Source organism: Podarcis tiliguerta (assembly GCF_965153285.1).
Source record: "Podarcis tiliguerta genome assembly, chromosome: 10".
NCBI lineage: Eukaryota > Metazoa > Chordata > Lepidosauria > Squamata > Lacertidae > Podarcis > Podarcis tiliguerta.
This window is the reverse complement of record NC_139543.1, coordinates 53,107,207-53,127,925: the sequence shown is the minus strand read 5'-3', so window position 1 is coordinate 53,127,925 and position 20,719 is coordinate 53,107,207. Positions and strand designations below refer to the sequence as shown.

Genomic DNA, 20,719 nt, shown 5'->3' with positions numbered 1-20,719 from the left:
GGCAATGAGTTGGAGTGGGGAAATAGATTAAACCTCTGCCCCCCCCCCTACACCATGGCCTTTTTTTGGTGGGGGAGGAGGGGTTGGCTGTTCTTAGAAGACACTCATGTTGGGAGAGTCAAACCATGGACTTCTCCTCCCATGGAGCTTGTTCTTTGAGAATCAAGCATGATGGTCTTAAAGCATGGCTGGGAAATGAGATGCCTTTCATATGTTGTGGACTAAATTTTCCATCATCCCTGAACATTGATCATGTTGGTTGGAGTTTATGGGAGCTGGAGTCCCAAACACCTCAAGAGCATCAAGCCCATTATAGCTGTCTTTAATTTAATGCTATGTAAGAGAGGAAGCTGTTTCTCAGATCTTAGGATCCAGGTGGCTTATTTATTATTTAAAATATTTATGACCCACTTTTCTTCTCTCTCCCCCAACAAAAAAATAAATAAATCTGGGCATGTGGGAGTAAGAAAGAACCTTACTCCTGAGTAGACATGTAGAGGATTGCACTGTAAATGAATACAGCAAATGCAAGAAAGCCAGAAATTCAACTCATTAAAACAAAACCAGAAGCACCATAAGAAGTTCTTGTAAAAGCAAAGCAGAATTTAGAAGGGAATTCCAAAGAAATGCAACCACTGTTGTGAGGGTGGAAATCCTTTCACAGAAAATATCCCAAGAGAATTATCTTGGAAGAAAAAGAACATTGGACTATATTTCCCCCGAGGAAGATTTTAATCAAAGCATGTTGGGCTTTTTATTCTGCAATAATAGACCAATTCTGAACAGCTTGAGGCTCACCTCTCTTTCTGTATCTGCGGTGATGAAGGCCTACATCTTAACCCTAGTGATGTCAATTTGTGAGGCCATAATGGATGGGGCAACTCCAGGCAAAAGCAGCACCTGGAGTTGTTCATAGAGTGCAATAGGGATCCACCTCAGATTCTCCTGGAGCACCTGCTCATTTTTTATCTTCCTCCATCCAAAGGCAAAAGATGGTCTTCTAAACCAGAAAGAGAGGGGAGGCAAGTTCTGTCTTTTTCTCACACTCCAGGAAATTGAATTTACCATGGGACCATACCAATGAATGGATGGGCTGTGCAGATCAGGGAGGCTTACGGTGGTCAGATGCAAGAGAGTTCCTGCATCTTTAATAATCATGCAGAAGAGTGAATTTCAGCAAGTAGAGCTTGTTGTGTAAGCAATAGCTGTGGAACTCCCTGTTTTGCAGTCCTCTTTTGTATCTGGCTACCCTAGATACAGGGAAGTGGGTGGCGCTGTGGGTTAAAGCCTCAGCACCTAGGACTTGCCGATCGAAAGGTCGGCGGTTCGAATCCCCGTGGCGGGGTGCGCTCCCGTCGTTCGGTCCCAGCGCCTGCCAACCTAGGAGTTCAAAAGCACCCTCGGGTGCAAGTAGATAAATAGGGACCACTTACTAGCAGGAAGGTAAACGGCGTTCCGTGTGCTGCGCTGGCTCACCAGATGCAGCTTGTCACGCTGGCCACGTGACCCGGAAGTGTCTGCGGACAGCGCTGGCCCCCAGCCTCTTAAGCGAGATGGACGCACAACCCTAGAGTCTGTCAAGACTGGCCCGTACGGGCAGGGGTACCTTTACCTTTTACCTTACCCTAGATACAAAAGAGGACTGTGGGTGGCGCTGTGGGTTAAACCACAGAGCCTAGGACTTGCCGATCAGAAGGTCAGCAGTTCAAATCCCCGCAACAGGGTGAACTCCTGTTGCTCGGTCCCAGCTCCTGCCAACCTAGCAGTTCAAAAGCACGTCAAAGTGCAAGTAGATAAATAGGTACCGCTCCGGCGGGAAGGTAAACGGCGTTTCCGTGCACTGCTCTGGTTCGCCAGAAGAGGCTTAGTCATACTGGCCACATGACCCGGAAGCTGTACGCCGGCTCCCTCAGCCAATAAAGCGAGATGAGCACCGCAACCCCAGAGTCGGTCACAACTGGACCTAATGGTCAGGGGTCCCTTTACCTTTACCTTACCCTAGATAAAGCTCAGTTCTCAATGGCTGCCCATTGGGTTCTATTGGCTAAAATGAACCAGCTGTAGTCTGGTGTGCAGCTGGAGGGATTCAGGAGAAATTTGTCTGAAACCTCTGCCCCAGGCACTGTGACTCGTCCTTCTGCTATTCATCTTAAAGGTGGACATCTCACAAGGTGTGCAACTTATATGGGACAAAAGGATCTACCGTACTCTAATCATAGCTGTCAACTTTTCCCTTTCCTTGCGAGGAATCCTATTCAGAATAAGGGAATTTCCCTTAAAAAAAGGGAAACGTTGACAGCTATGACTCTAATACAAGTGTGGGGAACCAAACAACTCTGGTTGTTGCTCAGGTGCAATGCCCATTAGCAAGCATGACAGATGGTCAGAGATGATCAGAGCTGCAGCTCAGCAACAGCTAGCGGGGGTCAGCAACCTTTTTCAGCCGTGGGCCGGGTCCACCGTCCCTCAGACCTTGTGGGGGGGCCGGACTATATTTTGAAAAAAATAATGAACGAATTCCTATGCCCCACAAATAACCCAGAGATGCATTTTAAATAAAAGGACACATTCTACTCATGTAAAAACACACCGATTCCCGGACCATCCACGGGCCAGATTGAGAAGGCGAATGGGCCGCATCCGGCCCCTGGGCCTTAGGTTACCTACCCCTGAGCTAGAGAGCCAAAGGCACCCCATACAGGCTCTGAAGGAAGAGAGGCAACATTAACAGAGACCAGAAGACAAAACTGCATGCTCTCTAACAAAATTGGTTCGCTCATTGGCGGGAGGGCAGTGAAGTGGCTGCCTCAGGCGGCAGATGTGCAAGAGGTGGCACCACACCTGCCCCACTGCTTCTGCCACTGGAAGAATGCCCCCTCTTGTTGCAGGGAGCATTCTGGCACATGGCATTGTCACTCATCTCCCCTGACCCTTGGACAGAGAAGACAAGCGTCAAGGCCTAGTGGAATGCTCCCCCTCTTGCCAAATTCAGCCAGAGTGAGGGAGTTCCAGCGCAAAGTGGAAATAGAGGGTGCCTCGGGTGGCAAAATGGGATGGGCTGCTGCTAAAGTTCATCATACTTAGGCCCACTCCTATATTATTATTATTATTATTATTATTATTATTATTATTATTATTTATATCCTGCCCTCCCCAGCCAAAGTAGGGCTCAGAGCGGCTAACAACAATAAAAGTAACACAGCATACTAAAATCAATTCATTTTAAAATCAATTCAAAATCAAATTAATGGCAACCATTGGGCTAGAGCTCTGTGAGGAACAGCTCTGTCTTGCAGGCCCTGCAGAAAGATGTCAAGTCCCGCAGGACCCTAGTCTCTCATCACAAAGCGTTCCACCAGATCAGGGCCACAGCCGAAAAAGCCCTGGCTCTGGTTGAGGCCAGCCTAACCTCCCTGTGGCCCAGGACCTCCAAGACTAGGCACCACCCATGGCACCAACACCTTGTCCCAAGTAGGTTTAGCTAGTCAGACAGTGAACCAGGTAGCTATTGCAGGTATAATCCTGCTCTCTTTTTCAGCTCCAAAAGATCTGAGAACTTGCTTAGAGGGTTTTCTCTCCTCCTGTATGATTTATGCAGTCGTGATATGGACAGGGCAGAGCACAACTGCAAAGCAAGCTGCACCATATTAAAGCTGCCAGCCAGAGACAGATGTAATTGTTAGCATGATGGCAACCTGAAGCAGGATAAATTATGCAGCAATACATATTCAGGACACACAGTTGTGCGTACATAAATATGAATGGCCACCGTTGAAAGGAAAACATGAATAATTTAAAGAACAGGCATTCACCAAAAGGGAGAAGGGGTACTAGCAAAACAATTGATGATGATGATGTATTTTCTTATTCATCCATAAAAGTACCAATTTGTCAAACGTGAAGAGACCTTTCCACATAGCAAGAATCATATCTGATATTGAAACACAAAATATTTAGCCCACAACTTATTTCCCTATTATTTAAATCTATTATGCTAGACATTGCACAGAACAGAGATTTGGCATTGTACTTTCAAAAAGTGTTTGATAAACAACCTCCCCTAAACTCCCTGCATAAGCTTGGCAGTAATGGACTAAAAGGAGAAGTGTGCTTTGTGCGTCAGTAACTGGTTAAGAAGCAGAAACTAGGAATAAATGGAGAGGGACGTAGAAAGTCAGCTCCTCCAACAAATCATACTTGGACCTGCGCTTTTTAATTTGTTAATGATCTAGAGTTAGGGGTGAGCAGTGATGTAGTCAAATTTGCTGATGGCACCAAATTGTTCAGGATGCTTAAAACAAATAGGGATTATTAAGATCCTCAATCTTTCCAAATTGGGTGAATGAGCAGTAAAATGGCAAATGCAATTCAGCGTAAGGAAGAGTAAAGTGAGGCACACTGGGGCAAAATGGCCACTGGGGCAAAAGTTGGCTTTAGAAGACAACTAAACAAATTAATGGGAAGCGGGTGGCACTGTGGTCTAAACCACAGAGCCTAGGGCTTGCCGATCAGAAGGTCGGCAGTTTGAATCCCTGCGACAGGGTGAGCTCCCGTTGCTGGGTCCCTGCTCCTGCCAACCTAGCAGTTCGAAAGCACATCAAAGTGCAAGTAGATAAATAGGTACCGCTCCGGCAGGGAAAGTAAACGGCGTTTCTGTGCACTGCTCTGGTTCGCCAGAAGCGGCTTAGTCATGCTGGCCACATAACCCAGAAGCTGTACACAGGCTTCCTCAGCCAATAAAGCGAGATGAGAGCCGCAACCCCAGAGTCGTCCACGACTGGACCTAACGGTCAGGGGTCCCTTTACCTTAAACAAATTATTGGAGGATAAGGCTGTCAAGCTACCAGTGGCTTTTAGCTGGGACGGCTAGGGTTCTACCTCAAATGTTGGAGGCAGTATGGCTCTGAATACCAGTTACTGGAAATCACAGGCGCAGAGGCTGCTCTTGCTTGTGGGTTTTGCATGGGCATCTGGTCGGCCACTGTGAACAGGATGTGAGACTAAGAGGGGGCTTTGGGCCAGTTCAGCCTGGCTTTTCATATGGAATCTTCACAGGAATAAAGCCCAGGGGTTTCTGCCAAGGGGCTGGTTTGGATAGATCGCTCACCATATTTCCATCCCATGCCAGTTCTTGCTTTTCCCCAAAGTGCTCCATTTCACTCCATTTATGGGGAGATCTTTTAGGAAACACGTAGATACGTGGGAGTTGCTTTTGGAAGGAAGGTTTATTTGATTTTAAAACATTCTTCTGCCCTACCTCTCCACATTTCCTGAAGCAGCTTACAAAAACCATCATAATAAGTCATATCACATTAAAAAAAAAACAGCAACGGAATCAAATATTAAATCATCAGAAGCACAATTCAAGCAGCGCCATTTGATGGCTTTTAATTAGAGCTTCCAACCAATTCAACAACTGTAAAGGTTTAATCATTTGCCTTTTAATTAATCAATTAAATACAAATTGATCTGCATATTCACCAAACCCTCGGTATGGAGGCCTTTTCAAGGTGCTGGCAGAGGTTTGACATAACTTGCTGTTTAATACACCGAAAGGGCCATCCTTAATATTTGCTTTATTATTCCCTATTGCAGTAACATACCTGGACCAAAATGCACTCAAAATTAAACATGTGTGCCCTCAACTTGAAGCTCTGCTGATTAAAATGTGACCTCAATGATTCGCCAACAAAAACTAAAACTGCCAATTAAAGCATGCAGCCCTACATTTGATGACAGAGATTCAAAAAGCAAGCCTAACAAAGGCTTCCTAAATCTCATCAAGCACATTGGCAAACCTCCTCCAGTCATTAATTTTAGAAATTCTCTCCTTCCCTCCATACACAATCAAGAGTTTACCCTTTTCTTATCAGGAATGGACAATTGGCTGCCAACAGAGAGGCCTTGGATAAACTTTATCTGGACTCCAGAAGCCCTAATCAATTTTAACCGAGGTGTGCTTTTAAAGTTACTCTTAGTGTAATGTGCAAGGACAGAATCAATGAAACTATTTTATATATGTTTTATTATACTGCTATATCATACACCAGGGTGGGGAACCTGTGGTCCTCCAGATCTTGCTGGACTACAACTCCAATCATTCTCACCACTGGCTATGTTAGTTGGGACTGATGGGAGTTGGAGTTCACCAACATCTGGAGGACCACATGTTCCCCACCCCAGTCAAACACATTCAGGAAAAACAATGAACCAATGCTGGTCTGCCTTTCTTGGGTTCTCCCACCACACCCAATATATCTGTTTCTCAGCCTCCCCAACCCCTACCAATTAATGACATCTGAGCATGTGCTCCTCATACCTAGTTGCAACTAAGTAAGGCCAATTTTATTACAGCCAGACCATTTGTTTTGAGGTCAAATTATTTCATTCTGAGGGGCCATTCAATTTCCCATACACTAGTCCTAAGACAACAGAAATATATTCGGGGTCATTCAATTTTACACACACACATCTTGCTCAGCTTGGTATGCACGTATGAAAGCTGGTAACACAGCAATTGAGAAAAAAAACAAAACATAAGCACAGTTTCTTACTTGCCACAGGCTTGCAGATATGAGATGTGATGAAAAAATTACCCTTCCTATATCACATGTATATCAGTAAGTTTATACTTTAGCCCAGCTCCTCAACCTGACACTATCCAAATGTTTCATACTATAACTGCCATCATCCCCAGCTATTGGCTCTGCTGACTAGGGCTGATGGGAACTGTAGTCCAAAACTTCTGGAGGGCAACCAGGTTGGGAAAGACTGGCCTACCCCCCACCTTGGTCTATACCCCAAGGCCAAAAAATATCCCACAAAGTGGTAGTTATTTGAGATTCACCTCAGCCTTAGCTAATTTACTGAGAATTACCACAGGGCATTTCTAATCAGTGCAGCAAAAACCTTAGTCGGAACTGGTCATTCTGAGGAATAGCTGCCCACCAGTGAAAGCTGACCTATCCCATGGCAGGTGCTGGCAGCTTGTAAATGACTCAATGAAGACAGTTCTTGTGATAATGAATATTTTATCCTTAGAATATTTCATTCCAGGTGCCATTCCAGCATGAAGAGCCACAGAAGATTCACCCTCTAAGGCCTACATCATCCTGGATCTAGACCTGATCTTCTCTACCCTCCTTTTCCTTGCAAGACTTACTATGAATTCTGAAACACCTCAGAAACTGCCAGAACCTTGGGGAACCATGACTCCGGCAAATAATGTAATTAAACTTCTTGTGTCACTCCTGCTCAAACACAACAAAACAAAACCTTCTTGGTCCAAACCCACAGAAGAGCGGTTTTAGCAGCCTTCCGAGTTGACACAGCAAGCAATCAAAGATGACTGGGTGGGAGCATTGGGGGAAATGGAAACTCTCCCTTCCTCAACTTGCTTTGTGTTTTTAATATCTGGGAAAGCCTTAGTCTGACCATCACTGAGTCATGACTGGGCTGCATAGAAGATGCCAGTCAATTAGCAAATTGGAAGCAGTGCATAATGGCACATCGACGCAATAGATTCCCAGCTGTACCTTCCAAACAGTCAACATCAATCAAGGCTCAACACTGTCCAGAGTCCCTGACTGGGCTTTGTGCCAAACCATACTACTGTCTTTCCTGTCAGCATTGCCTATTTGATTAGGGGCGCCTTAAAAGCCAAGTATCCTGTTCTCTCCCAATATGGCAGTGTATCAGATTACACAAGCCTACAGTAACTCAAAGCACAAGTGGGTCCCCCATCCAATCTACCAACACTCCTGCTTTCAATGGAGTATGCCAAATATTAAGAATTATCTTGTCTCCCCTTTTGAAAACCCTCAAGTGCCCATAGCCCAGTCCCCAGAGGCATGCCTCTTACACAAACACTCACCCAGAAGAGCAGTCTCGAAGGTCCAGTGCAGTCCAAAGAAACAGAGCTAGGCTGAAGCACAGGGAATCAGCTCAGGTTCAATGTATGACCCAGGGACAAAGTGAAGCAATAGTCAAGGCCACAGGGTGCCCAAGCAAGGTGCAGCTCACTAAGGAGTGGGTAGAACTAAGCTTAGGAACAAGGAGCTAGAGACCTTTGTAGCTTCCACAAACTGGTAGGTTCAAGAGGCAAACCTTATATATGAGCCTGCTGACCACAGGTGCTGGTAGTGAAAACATTTCAGGGATTGTTCATTCAGAAGAGATCACTTTCTCAGGAGTTCTTACTCTGGGTCCATAGATACATGCTATGTCATTGCTTTTTGGTCTGGACTTCTGGTGTTCTCAAGGTCTGGTGAGTGACTCCACTTCCTCTGGCTGCTCCCAGATTTTTTCAGCAGGTCTCTCATCAGAGGGACTCTCAAGGCATGAGGATCCTCAGCAGCTGTTTCAGAAGACCCTGCCTGCTGCTCCAAGGTCTTCAACCACTGGGATGTCTCCATTGTCCTCTGGTTTCCTGCAAGCATCTGGTTAGCCTCTGTGAGAACAGGGTGCTGGACTAGATGGGCCATTGGCCTGATCCAGCAGGCTGTTCTTATGTGTCTGCTACCAGGTCAGGGCTAGGCATGACACACACACCCAGCCTTTGTTTACTTTTATCATACAGTTGGTGAAGGCTATTACTAGCTATTACGGTAGTTAAGCTTTTAAGACCAGAACAACACAGCAACATGAAAAGGCATGGAAGCTCATTGCAATAATTGACCTTGCCAAACCTGAATTGCTAAACCAAAATGAGTTTCTTTTACAAATTGATTGAGAGGAGCTGTGCCTAATATAATTTGTTAGATGGCTGAGATCTCAAGGGTCTTAAAAGAACCTCTTGCCAGGCCCTTTACCCCTACAGTTAAGCAGGAGAGATTTTCACAGAACCAGGAATGGCTGGAGACATTTTGCTGCCTGAGGCAAAAAACCAATGTGAGACACATCACTGTCACCCCCATTTCATGTCATAGAGCTAATGTGATTGGCAGTTGAGACTCATTCCAATACTAGCAATGGGAGTAGCTGACCACAATCGGTGATGGATAAAGTGTGAGTTAATAATACAGTGGTACCTCAGGGTAAGTACTTAATTTGTTCCGGAGGCCTGTTCTTAACCTGAAACTGTTCTTAACCTGAAGCACCACTTTGCTAATGGGGCCTCCTGCTGCTGCCGCGCCACCGGAGCACAATTTCTGTTCTCATTCTGAAGCAAAGTTCTTAACCCGAGGTACTATTTCTGGGTTAGTGGAGTCTGTAACCTGAAGCGCATGTAACCTGAAGCGTATGTAACCCGAGGTACCACTGTACACTAATCCTTGGTCCAAATAACATGAACTTTGTGGTCTCATTGGGGAGGCCTTAGTAGCCTTAAGGAAACCCCACCCTTTAGATCAGCATTTATCAACCTGGTGCCCCCAAGCTGTTTTGAATTACTACTCTCATCAGTCCCAGCTAACACCAATGACTAATGCTGGTGCTAATGGGAGCACAGGCACGCTGGCTGGGGCTGATGAGAGCTGTAGCCAAAAGCATCTGGGAGGCACCAGGACAGCTGCTTTAGAAGCTATTTACTTTATTTACTTCAATATGTATGAAACCAGCCCTGTTGCATTTGCTGGAGGTGGGGCGGGGTGTGTGCTTCCGCTCAATTCTACTGAGTGGCAACCTGGACATGCCCTCTCATCACCACTTAAGGATCAGGCTTGTAGTTTCAAAGCTCTTTGGGTCTAGTTTTACTCCTGGCAGCCCAGGTAACAGCTGTGGCCTGAAATGCTTCTCTCAGCAGCTTCAGGTGATTTTCCTTCCAGAAGACAAAAGATCTGCCTGATGTCATTCATGCCTCAGTGATTTTCTGATTCTACTGCTGCAATGCATGCACCTTCCCTTGAAGACAGTCGAGAAACTTCACCTGGCCCAAAACATTCTGATAGGTCTAAGCTGCTAAGATCATATAATACAGTTCTGCTTGGTGCAATATTCAGACAGAATCTAAGTGAATGGGGTAAGCAGATCATGGAGGTCAATATCAGGCCGGTTGACGTCCCTCCTCCATGTATTGAGTATCCTGAGATTTTAGTTATATCCACAGGGATGAACTGTGACTGTAGTGTGAGATGGGAAGATTTGTTTTTTAACAGGAGCCCATCCAGATGCACGGAGGTTTTTTCACCACTGTATTCTGCAGCATGTCATTGGTGCAACAATAGTGGATTAATGGTGGGTTTATACTGGACCAGCCACACATTCCACTTTATTAGCTGTTCCATGATGCCTTCCCAACATTATCCCTTTATTGCCATCTGGAGGGACACTTGCATGATGGCACAACAGATATTTTGTTATTAAGTGGTTCATAAATGATTTTAAACAAACAACCCCAGTTAAAAACAACACACACACACCCGAACATTTGTGGTATATAAAGGCTACAAGATTTCATTGGGAAGTTATGGGATGCACACTGATTGGAAACAGAACAGTATGCCCACCTGGAAACTTTTGCAAGCAAAACGGTATTGAAAGCAAGATGGCACATAACTACCAACATCATGAACACATGAATGTACAAGAAAAAGGATGGGGCCCCAGGACTATCTGATTCCTCATGTTAACTCATCTAAACTAATTCCATCTGCCTTTAGATAACTGTTCTAAAAGCCACATTGAGTTTTAAAATCATTTCAAGAGCCTCTGATCGTCCTGAATTTTGTCTGAAAGGGTTTTTCCCCTCCAGCCAGGAGTCAGATTTATGAGTAGTCAACTTTGATAATGTCTATAGTGACGGCTCTTTATGACAGGGAGTCGTGATTGAGGCTGAATTTCCCTGTTGGTCCGGTAGCACAAGATTCTATATCCCTGTTGCTATAATACCACCCGTTTATGGAACGTGAAAAGGTTTTGCCAAACCAGAATAAATGATGCAAATCGTAAGACTTTCTGAATCAATTGCATAAAATAAAAAGCAGGATGCAAATGTGCTCAGTTTGCATGCCCCTTAAAAGCTGCAGATTTCAGCTGCTCCTGGAAAAGAATCATTTGAGGACTGATTATGACTGTTGCTGCTATGGTTATTATTGGCATGGAGGTCATGCAGCCATTGACTGGTGGATTTAAATGTCCCATAGGTGTTGGTAGCTTATCAGGCTTATTTTACGGGGTTTTATACAGCTCTCTGGCAGGGCTCTTAGTACAGGCCTGCAACTGAGCTTCTCTTCTTTCCAGAGAAGGATGGGGGAGTCAAGACTAAAGGATGGGCTGTATTTAAGGGTACCGGGTCCATTTAATTCACAGAGGCTGAATACAAACACATCCAGGATGTACCTCGACTGTAATTATGACACTGCAAGGAAAGGAGCAGAGAGATGTAAACACATCATTAAATGCAAAACCCTTTTAGCTGCTTTGCAAACATCCACTTAGCATAGACTCAATACAGTGTGCGACTACAGGCAACACAATACACTTAATTGATTTCAATCTACCAGGCACAACACACCTTTTGCTTCATTGGAAAGTGGCTACAATGCACTTTCTAAATCAAACGCTTTGATTGTCTTTCACTGAGCATCAAGATGATCTGCCTCTTTATACTTGCACCAGTGCAGACTCATTGGGGAATTAATTACTCTGATTATGCGACATGCTACATTGGCTCAAACAGCAAGCTTGTTTGCATCCAAACTATACTGTTTAGCAGGGCTGGAATATATGCCTCCCGGGACCAATCAGGTACATTAGAAGAGCTGCTACACAAATAGTTGCAAATAGTTCTTTGCAATGAACCTGGAAGTGTATAGTAACTAAGTAAACCGGTGTGGCATAGCGGCTAGAGTGCTGGACTAGGACCTGGGAGATCAGGGTTCAAATCCCTGCACAGCCATGAAACTCACTGGGTGACCTTGGGCTAGTCACCACCTAACCAACCTCACAAGGTTGTTGAAACAATAAAATGGGGAGGAAGAAAACCATGTATGCCACCTTCAACTCCTTGGAAGAAAGGGGCAGTGGCGTAGCGTGGGTTGTCAGCACCCGGGGCAAGGCAAGTAATTTGCGCCCCCCCCCCCCCGCTGCACTGTCCCTCCCCCAGATAGTCCCTCGCTCTCTCTCCGCACCGCACCGCACGCCTGGCACCCTCCCCTCCACAGTGGGCGGCGACCCGGCGCCTCGGATCGGATTCGCACAGCCAGCACTGCAGTGAGAGAGAGTGAGTGAGCCAGGTAGGGGCAGAGAGCTGCGAGTGCGAGCGCACCCCCCCCCCAGATGTTGCACCCGGTGCGGCCGGCCCCCCCTGCACCCCCCACGCTATGCCACTGGAAAGGGGGAATAAAAATGTGATATATAAATAAATGAAGGATTTGAAAACATGCCAGGCCACAATCAGCAAGGCAGCCCCTAAAGAAGGATTCCCCATAGTTGCAGATGAAATGGAGCAGAGGTGAATATTCATGAAAGCGACTGATGTGTCAGGAATTTATATTTTCTTTTCATTACATCTGTGCGTTTTAAAAACAGTCATTACAAATACTGTATTTACAAACGAGATGGATGTGTCATGAATTGGTGTTTTCTTTTGATAATATCTGTATATTTTAAATATAGTTTTACAAAAGGGAGAGGGTGGGGAGGGGAAATGGAATAGAACTCCACACGCTGGAAAGGCTCCACAGTAAGTCAGCAGCAGGAGCCTTGCAGGTGCAAGAAGCTCCTAAGGGTAGACATGACATGTTGCAGGATCAGTGCCACATTTTGAAAAATGGGAGGGTGGAGCATATTCTGGACCTCATGGAAAGAAAATGGTTTCTTCTCTCTGCCTCCTATTCAACCAAAAAGACAGAACCATGCAGAGCAGTACATGCAAAAAGCAAAACAAAAAAACCAACCATGAAGAACTACTGCTTACTCTACCCAAGATCTTTTGCTCCTAATTTAAGCTTAATTCTAGTTATCCCAGTTGCAAATAAGAACATGGACCACCACTGCTCTCCTGCACTGCAGTCAGGGAATGGTCACTGCAATTGTGGACCAATCTAGATATGGTATTGTTTCTTTAATATGCAGGTTTGGTTTTGTAAACCCAAGTTGCATCATCTGGTGGGTGGGTGCGTTTACAGTCATAAGGATCACAGCAGGTGTGATGGGTGGGATTTAACTATTTCCTCCCCTATCTGCTGTCTTGATTGAAGTCCCTTCTGCTGGAATTAATATTTTGCTTAGAGGTGAAATCTCCCGTTGGCGGTGGCATTGAGGTTTTCTTCCCAGGTACAAATTGCACTTCTAGAGAAAGTATTTCCTTCAGAAGTGTAGCAGAAAAGGAAATGGTTAAATCGCACCTGCTTCAATTCCTATAATTATCAGGGGGTGGGTTTCCCTAGCTTATGCTACTTGCATTTTTTTATAAAAAAAAATCCTTGCAAGTTACATCCAAATACACATTTAACATCATATCTAATTGGGCTTCTAACTGCACACCATTGGCTATTAAGCTATATGTTGACCCTTAGGGGACCTATCTTGTTTTGGGCAACCACTCTGCAGCTTGCTTAACCATGAAGATCTCAGACCCTCCAAGTGTCCCTATTTTCCAGGGATGTCCCTGATTTAGAGAAGCCATCCTGGTTTCTGATTTGATCCTGAAATGTCCCACTTTTCCTTAGGATGTCCCTGTTTTCATTAAAGAAATGTTGGAGGGTATGCAATTATCCGACCCAGAGCCGTCTGAAGGCAATCCTGTCTAGGGAAGGTTTTTTTTAAAAAAAATGTTTAATGTTTTATTATGTTTTTATATACGTTGGAAGCTGCCCAGAGTGGCTGGGCCAACTCAGTAAAATGTATATAGTAAAATTATTATTAAAGAATGAAACATCCCTATTTTTATTAGAGAAATGTTGGAGGGTATGAGATCCGTTGCTGTAGGCAGTACTGAGCTAGAATCATAGAATCATAGAGTTGGAAGAGACCACAAGGGCCATCGATTCCAACCCCCTGCCAAGCAGGAAACACCATCAGAGCACTCCTGACATATGGTTGTCAAGCCTCTGCTTAAAGACCTCCAAAGAAGGAGACTCCACCACATTCCTTGGCAGCAAATTCCACTGTCGAACAGCTCTTACTGTCAGGAAGTTCTTCCTAATGTTTAGGTGGAATCTTCTTTCTTGTAGTTTGGATCCATTGCTCCGTGTCCGCTTCTCTGGAGCAGCAGAAAACAACCTTTCTCCCTCCTCTATATGACATCCTTTTATGATCTGACTCAGTTCTGGTGTAACTTCCTGCTTTCCTAACAGCTGCACTGGCTTCCTTTTCATTGCGGGATGGAGGAGGGCAATTGTTGGTTATCATCTTTAAAGCCCTAAATGGCTTGGACCTGGGATCCCTTAATGGTATATGAGCCTGCCTGCCCTTTAGGATAAATGCAAGAAAGGAATTTCCCCCTTTCTTGCACTCAGAGTGGTATAGATGGGTAGCTAATTAGCTCTGAATGCTTTCCCCCACCTCCTCTGCCCAAGCACCACTGCTGAGCTGGAATGCCTCCCACAAATCCCTTTTTTTCCTTTCCTCTTTATTATTTTTGCAATTAATACCATTAAAAGGGTGATGCTGTGATGTGGTTACAAATGCAAATCACTATGTAGAAGGCAGGAAGTTCTATTTGGATTAAGCCACAAAGGCTGCCTTCCATCAGAGCACAACAGCGGTTACTCAAGCCACCTGGACAAGTTTCAAGGGGTAGTGTGTGTTTGTGTGTGTTCAGTGCTGACAGCTAACACATTCATCTGTATTCATGGGTTTGTATTGAGCAGGAGAGGCTCTCGACTGTGCTCTGGTGATTGTAGAGGACTCGGGAGGAACAGCTGGGAGCAGCCCTCCAGCATCTGCTCTCTGATGTGGTTGCTCACTCTGCCTAATGGTAGGACCGGCCCCAGTCTTTGGATGCAACAGGAGCTGCTAGGAATGTTACCTGTCCCTGCATAGCCTAGCACAAGGTTCCATCCCTTGGTCGTGCTATGTGTGCTATATATGCACATCTCTCCCTCTCCCTCCCTCTCTCTCTCTCTCTCTCTCTAAGCACTGAACTGCCAAACAGGTTTGGGGGCTGGAGCCTGCTGAGCTCGGGCTCATACTAAGCCCTGACAAATGAGGAAGGAGTGTGCAAGCCTCCTTCGCACTTCTTAATGACAAGTCTCTCTTGCTTTCCTTCTCCGCTACCTCTGCCCACTTTCCACTCACTGCCGAAGTTATTAAGCTCCATTGCAGGAGTCTGGGTTATTTTGCAGAGAAGGCTTTTCTCAATAATGGAAGCCATAAATGCAGATGAATGGTGTGCATTAGCTGTCAACACCGAACACACACGCACAGGGCGCCCCCGAGCCAACCGTTTGAAACTTGTCAAGGTGCCTCGAGGAATTACTGCGGTGCTCTTGCATAAACCAACCTTTGTGGCTAATCCCAATTGAGCTTCCTGCCTCATTGTGCAGTTATTTACATTTGTAAATCCATCACAGCATCACCCTTTTTAAGGCAGTAATTGTGAAGAAGAAGAAAAATAAGGAGGATAAGAAAAGGGAAAAAATTGGATTTGTGGGAGGCATTGCAGTTCAGCAGTGGTGTTTTGGCACAGGAGGTGGGGAGAAAGCGTTCAAATCTAGGTATTTACTGAGACTCTTTGCTATAAATGCCGGAAAGGGGGAATTCCTCATGGGATAAACTTGTTTCAAAAGGCACTAAGATGTGCAAATCAAGAGGTGCAGAAAAGCATTCAGCTTTCTTTTGCATGCTGGCAAGTCAAACAGAATTAATGACATACCTCAGGAAGTTGTTATTTAAAGGTTATTGTAAATGCCTTCTGTGCTTAAAGATATGGAATTCACTGCATGCCCACACACAAGGAAAGACAAACAACTTCTGCTATTCTGCCCTCTCTCTTTCTCTCTCTCTATATATACCCTGCACTAACACATATTTCAAACATCTTTCATTCCCTCTGTTAGTGTGGGTTTGCCTCCATCCAGATGATCTCATTGGCATAAGAGCTCTGATGCATGAACAGAACATATGGGCCCATGAAGAGAGAGGCAGAGAGGAGAGAATACTGAATCTGAAACTTCCATATAGTTACTATGGTTAACAGAATTTCCAGGTTAAGCTGCTGACTGCCTCTGAATACCAGGTGCAAGGTTGTTGTACCAGAAAGCCAGTCGGTGAATCCAGTGGCTGTAGCAGCCTTCTCCAGCCTATTGCCCTCCAGTTGTTTTCAATTATAATTCCCCTCAACCCTAGCCAGCATGGTCAATGGTTAGGGATGATAGGGATTGGAGTCCAACATCTGGAGAGCCACAGGCTTGGGAAAGCTAGATTTTCTATCACAGAAATCTGAATCCAGATGTTATCTTCTTCAGCCATGGTTTAATTGTGCACTATTCAGCAAGTCAGCAGATTAATCTTGAAGACATGATACCATGGTTTCTCATGAGTTGAACAGACTATGGTGAGCCTGAGGCTCACGCTCTTCCTCTCCTCTCTCCATTCTCTCTCATGCAGTAGAGAAGCAGGCCAGAATGATCTGCTTCCAATTTTAAACTAATCACAGTTCCTTGTGATGTGCAAACACAAGGAACTGTGGTTTGTTGAAACTATGGTTAGTGAGAACAAGCTAGCATCTGAAACCACTATAATTATGCCCTTTTCTCACAACTTATAGTTTAAACAACCCCCCCTTCCTGCATTCAATTGTCAAGAATTGGTTTATTTAAAACCAGGAGAAACAGTTTCTTTTTCTTCTTCTTATGGGCATGAAAGAGGAAGGGAGGGAAATGGAGAAGTCATGCATCTCAGGCTTGCTGTGGCTTGTTCACATTGTGAGAAGCCATGGTTCCCTATCATTTCTGAACTAACCCACTGTTTCTCAACTTTATTCCATCCTATGTAGAGTTCAAATAGTAGCCTCTTGCCTCCTGTCTTGTGAGTTTCCTCTTTCTACCCTATGTGACTAAGAACACAAGTCACCAAGGAGGAGCGAAGTCCCTAAATAACTTCGGGATAAAGCATATCATACTCCTTCTGAGTTAAGATGTTAGACATCCTTGCTGTTAGAAAAACCTTGAGGAATATAGATTATAGGGCAGAGGGGTAGGTCCATGTCATGGACTGGTTAGACAGAGGAATGGTGGGAGGAACCAGCTGGAGAATCACCAAGGGAAGAAGGCTCAGAGCCCAGGGAGTGGTGGTGGGATGTCAGTGAGTGGGAAGAGGGAGAAAATTGGGAAGAGGAGGTGTCAGAAACTGAAGAGATAACAGGTCTCAGTGAGCTGAGAGAGTCTGTGGCAGAAGAAAGTCCAGAATTAGAGACAGAAGCTGAAACAGAAGAATGGGATGAGGGAGGCCAAGAGGCAGAGATGAGTCAGGCTAGTGCAAAGTCACGGACGTCTCCCTCTGCTGCTGCGACAAGCTCTTCTCTCCCCATTGTCTCTCAGAACCAGAAGAGGCATGAAAAGGGCAGAGGAGAGGTTGACTGCATGCAGATGCAGTCTCTGATTGTTTGAGGAGGAGGTGGGGACTTTCAGTCTCAGCAACAGATTTTCATGGAGGAAAACCACCGGTAATGAGCTGCTGTGCTCATTAGTCCTGACACTCAACCAAGTCTGTGGAGGTCGTGTTTTTGGAGTTAACTCCATCTTTGAACTGTATGATTACTGACCAGTACACTCCTGTGACAGTCCATTATTACCTTCTTGTCCCGCTTACTAGCCTACTCCAGGGGTGGGAAACCTTATTCAGTCTGATTCCCTTCTTGAAATCCTGCTGGAGGCCACATAATGAGTGGCACCTGAAACTAAAGTGGGGAGAGCGGTGAATGGAAATTTCGCCTCTGTATACTATGGTCATTTCTATAAACACTCAACACACACCTCCCTTTCCTCCATCTAGGCAAGCAAGAAGCATAATTGGAGCTCAATGATACATTCTGGACAGGCAAAGCACCCAAGGAGGCTGCAAGGCAGGTCCAGTGAGGGTTGTGACCTGGAGAGGAAGGTTGTAGCTACAGAGGGTGTGGCTTGTCACCCATTCCTGAAAACAGGATGCCAGACTATTTCAGCAGTCCAGTTGGACAATGCTTTTGTGACAGTGTATATTCTTTCCCATGCTTCAAAATGTGGTAAATTGGCTTTGTTTTGAGCTCTTCTGCTTTTTCTACAGATTGGGAGTCTGAACACCTGTCCCAGAGCCCTACCCTGATGGTGCTACTGGTCTTGATGATCCATTAGCCTGACTTAGCAGAGCTTCACTTATGCACAAGCTGAGCAAAAGGTAAATGGGGTTTTTACTCCCCAGGAGTGCAGAAGAGCATAGTCACCTCTGAAATGAAGAAAGTTCCAGGAACACACACACACACCAATACATTTCATAGCATCAGAGGGTGGTAGGTTTTCATTAATATTTTTTATCTATTAAAGATAGAAAAGCAAAATTCAATAAAATGCGTGCAGCGGTCTACACTCTCCAGCCCCACTGATGCAAATGCAGAAATCAACTAATTGCCTGTGGTTCTGCATTAGGCACTTCTACCTGGATCATTATCAAACCCACCTGTAGAACTCGCCATCTCTGACTGCTGCAGGCCGCTACTAGGAAGCCTGGCATTAACTTCCATGTTTCAAAACTGTTGGAAAAGGGGAGCAGGCAGGCAGCGAGCGGCAACAGAAATGTTTCAGGGATGGTTGTGGCCACTGAATGTATTGTTTTGCGTCACTGACTAAGGTCAGCGGGGAATGAATCACTCCAGGTTTTGCACTCATCAGCTAGGCTGTCATCTCTTGTTTACAAAGTCAAAAGAGCCAGTCCATGTGTGTCAAGTGGTCTGCTGATGCTACCTTTCCGAAAGCAACAGATCTCTCTCTGCAAGCATTTGAAAGCAGGCTGTTTGAAAACCATCTCCACATACAAGCTTACAGCTTTGAAATCCCATCCTTGTACCTCCAGCAGGTGCAGAAGCTGGCCAAAATGACTAGTCAACACAAACTTGGAAATCTCCTCTCATTTCACCTACATGGGCGGCGAGATAATCAAAACAGTTACTCTGCCAGCATTGGCTAGGCAAGGCTCCATTATCTCAGGGGTGGATAACCTTTCTCAGCTCAGGGGCCACATTCCCTTCTGGGCAATCTTCCGGAGGCCACACACAAGTGTTGGGTGGGCCCAGAGGCAAAGGTAGGTGGATCAATGAAAGTAAATTTACCCTTATGCAATAGGCTAGTTTCTACACCCTCTCTCTATCCAAGGAAGCAAGAGATATTATCTGAGTTCAGGAACACATTCCAGCCAGTCAAAGACCTTCAATAAGGGTGTGAAGCAAAGCTAGTAGGAAGTGTAGAGATGCGAGGAAGTGTCTGTCTGGGGAGAGTCCTGATGGCCAGATAAGGAGGGTTAGAAGACCACATTTTGGTCCCTGGGCCTGCAGTTTCCAACACCTGATTTATCTAACCCGGAACACAAAATTCTTTCGGCAACTGAACACAGAGTTGTGTTCAGAGAGGACCAGGTGAAAGGGAACAGAACTTGCATATTCCTTGGGCTACCCCAGTGAAAAATAGCAATCCATCCAAACCAGGCACCTAATTTTATGTGCATCCTTCCATTTATTTCATTGAAACTATCACATACTTGCACTCGTTTACAAAATGGGGGTACCAAGGTTTCTGAATTCCTCTTCTCCTTTGAAATTAGCACGGCATATTTAGATGCCCAGAGAATCCCTGGGTGTGTTTAAGCTTTATGCTTATGTTTGTCTGTATTCCCCAGGATGCTCTCTACAGGGAGCTGGCTTCAGGCACCAGACACGTTGGCAGACCAGCTCCGCGTTGCAAAGAAGTCTGCAAACATGACATGAAGGCTGGCAACATCAACCCTGCCATGTAGGAATCCCTTGCATATAACTGCAGTGCCGGGAGACAGACAGGTCATGCATCCATGGCAGTGACCAGAGGAGGAATGACTGCTGGGAGGAATGTAGACAGAAGAAACACCATGGTGCACCTGTAACAGCAAAACCAGACACCTTCATCTGCCCCAGCTGCAACCAAACATGTCTCTCCTGTATCAGTCTCTACAACAGCCACAGCAGGCGCTGCAACCTTCTGACAGCTTGACTTCACCCCCAAAGGCACACTCCTCCATTGTCTCCTGAGACAGACAGATGCCAGTCAATCAACTGTATTCACTCAACTCATCTCTATGGCATATTTGGTAGGATCACCATGATGCTGCCTTCATAGAGTGTGATGCCCCAAGTTATTCAGGGGCCTTTATCTCACTCTTGAACTAATTTTGGTTATTTTTAATTAGAAATTGCTAAGAGACGTTTTCTCAAAATAACTGGCCGTGTCCTTACACAAGCATTTACTGTCATACAGCACTGGAGCCTGAGGCTCATGTCATAATTTACACAAGATACCGATATTTCACAGAGTTAACCCCATAGCATAAACCAAAGCTAACGCTTAGACAAAATTGCTTAGATATTGAAGCTGGGACCTAGAGACTTGTTTGAGAAGACTACAGGGGGAATCATAAAAGTAGAGCCAAACATTTACCAAAAACTTTAATTTAGCTTGTCTCTAACTTCAGGTTTCAGAGGGCCAGATTAACAAATCACAACTTACAAATTAAAATGAGATGGCGTGATTTTTATTTTGGGCAAGGAAGAAGAAATACTCCTGAAGGAAAACAAGGAAGTGATGGAAAATATTTTGCTGGCAACTTGGATATTAGT

At 45.2% G+C, this 20,719-nt stretch overlaps 1 protein-coding gene and 1 long non-coding RNA gene across 8 annotated transcripts in view; one reads left to right on the top strand and one right to left on the bottom strand.

Annotated features, from left to right (window-relative positions):
* DGKI (diacylglycerol kinase iota) overlaps positions 1-20,719 on the bottom strand; it is a 247,838-nt gene that overhangs the window by 224,396 nt on the left and 2,723 nt on the right. The window lies entirely within an intron of this gene.
* LOC310658994 lies at positions 883-7,392 on the top strand. The gene is made up of 2 exons (XR_014502578.1): positions 883-1,022; positions 7,057-7,392. It is a non-coding gene; the product is annotated as an uncharacterized lncRNA (long non-coding RNA).